Raw genomic sequence first — 2590 nt, 5'->3', positions numbered from 1 at the left:
ATAATAATAGCAATAATATATATATAATAATAACACTAGGCCTACTACTGATATAGGCTATATATATATATATATATATATATATATATATATATATATATATATATATATATATATATATATATATATATATATATAATTACGTATTATAGGTATTACAACTAGATATAGGCTAATTTACTATGCATAATTTACTCTAATAATCTACTAAACTAAGTATAATGTAATATAATATATAATACAAGCTATGATATATAATGATATCGCTACTACATACAACCAACACCTCAACACCAATGCAAATGCCTACTGCAAACCCCACAAGAGCCGCGAGGTTTCGAACCACTTTAGTCCGAAAACGCGATACTCAGAATGAAGCAATGACGTATTCAACAGAAAACGAGGGCTGCGTTCGGAACCGCATACTTCCCTACTATATAGTATGGAAAAAGCAGTAGGCGAGCGAAAAGTATGTCCGAATCCTTAGTATTCATAAAAGAGTAGGAAAGAACTACCAGGCGTTTGGACTATTTCTCGCGAGATTCGGACGTACGTGTACTCAAGTTGCGTTCGAATATGCCTACTTACCTGATATATAGTAGGCGAAAACAGTATGTGAAAGGAGTAGTATGTTCGAAACCTCAGTAATCATAAAAGAGTAGGCGAGAAATCCCCGGATGGCCTACTGCGCTCCGCCCAGATTGTGAAGCACTCATCGTCGGATACTTTTCTATCCCTGCCTTCCCATAAGGCCACAGGAAAGGATACGTCAGGTGGAGGAAAGTGATGCGGGTGTTTTCAAACGTGAGTATTACAAACGAAAATCACAATTCTCTTGTGTTCAAATCACGTTTGTTGAGCTTCTGTAGAGTAAACTTTTGAATTGTTGAAGGTGTAAAGTTGTCTAAATAGTTGTGATTGTACTGTAAAAACACGTTTTATTGTGTAGGCTATAGCTAACAGGGGAGCTCCAGTAACACACATACGTCTCCAAAGTGGATTACATATGCATGTTAAAGATAAAGATACTTACTAAATGTTTATTTAACATCTGACAGGAATTTTTTATAAGTATTGCAGATGAGCACATCACACCATAAAATAGACATCTGATACATCTGAATAGATCAGAAATGTGTGTGTGTGCGCTATAATGAAGAGTTCACTGTAGACAACTCTGCTTACTTTACATGAACCTGAGCAATGGAAATAAACAAATCTACATAAAGTAACTAAACATAAGTTATCAATTTAATTTGTCCATTAGTACTGTTGATAAACTGAGGAACATTAACACATCAGCAACTACATTTAAATGTAGTATTGAACATAAATCACATAGGTAACGGTAATCTTGTCTGATGTTACAGGGACAGAAGAGCTCGTGTGTGTGTGTGTGTGTGTGTGTGTGTGTGTGTGTGTGTGTGTGTGTGTGTGTGTGTGTGTGTGTGTGTGTGTGTGTGTGTGTGTGTGTGTGTGTGTGTGTGTTTATCTGGTGGAGAGCGGCTGATAAAGGAATGCTGTCATCAAAGGCTTTGATTCAGTATACTACAGAAATGAATAAACATCTATTTAAATCTTAAGTTGTATTTTATTTCAAACAGTTATTTTAGCACTTTTCTGATTCTTGATGGCTCTGTATTTGCTGCAGAGCTTTTGTGGAGCAGGGCCTGCAAGACACGGGTGTCATGTGTGGGGAAAACCTGAAACAAAAATATAAAGTAATATCATTTAGTTACTTCTAATACAGAAATCAAATGACATTGTGCTGTTTAAATGAGTGCTTTTGTATTATGTTGTGCATTTTTGTAGGATCTGAGATGTCAGCAGACGGGTGTGAGCACTGAGGATCCTGGACCCTCCATCATTTCACCTGCCCTTAGTGCATCATCTGGGCCAGATATTGCTGTGGTCTCTTCATCCTCAGTAAACCCAGAGCCAGTGAGACTTCTAGAAAAAGACCAAAAGCGTCTAACAGTGCACTTATTACAGGGACGATCCCCCTGGAGCTAAGAGCCTTGCTCAAGCACACACTGGTGGTGACGGTTACGGAGATCAAACCAGAAAGCCCACTACACCGCAAAAGTCCAAACGCTATGAGGGCCATGATGGATGGCTAGGACAGATGAAGGTGTTCACGCTGGTCAACTGCTTCATCAATATAAAGCTGCAGAACTGGCACACCTGTGTTGAGACGGGCAGCAGATGTGGCGTTCACCTTCTGTATGTGTGATCGTTAGAACAATACATTTGAATAAAGCTTTGTTTCATGTGTTGACTTTTATTCATTTCTTGTGATGTTTACTTTTATTAATTATTTTACTCATTCATTCATGTTTCCTTAGTTGTCAGTAAATAAAATGATTCACATCATATTCACATTGGCTGCATTTGTCTAATGTGTATTCATGGCATGCATCGCTATGTCATATGACAAGTTCATATGACAAGTTGTATGTTTTACTAAAACGATATATATATAAAAAGGTAATATAATTAAGTATTGGTCAGCATTTGTCATTATTATTGTAAGTGTTTGTGGGTGTGCTAGCAGTGCAGTTCATTCTGGGTGAAATCTAAAAAAAAATTT

General features: G+C 37.0%; 1 long non-coding RNA gene across 1 annotated transcript; it reads left to right on the top strand.

The window, feature by feature from the left end:
- Positions 1-603: 603 nt before the first annotated feature.
- Positions 604-2375, top strand: LOC137044924 (uncharacterized). Its single transcript, XR_010898653.1, has 3 exons — positions 604-804; positions 1371-1721; positions 1813-2375. It is a non-coding gene; the product is annotated as an uncharacterized lncRNA (long non-coding RNA).
- Positions 2376-2590: the final 215 nt, after the last annotated feature.

Source organism: Pseudorasbora parva, chromosome 17 (genome assembly GCF_024679245.1).
Source record: "Pseudorasbora parva isolate DD20220531a chromosome 17, ASM2467924v1, whole genome shotgun sequence".
Taxonomy (NCBI): domain Eukaryota; kingdom Metazoa; phylum Chordata; class Actinopteri; order Cypriniformes; family Gobionidae; genus Pseudorasbora; species Pseudorasbora parva.
The sequence above is the reverse complement of the archived record's forward strand: the minus strand, read 5'-3'. Positions and strand labels throughout refer to the sequence as shown.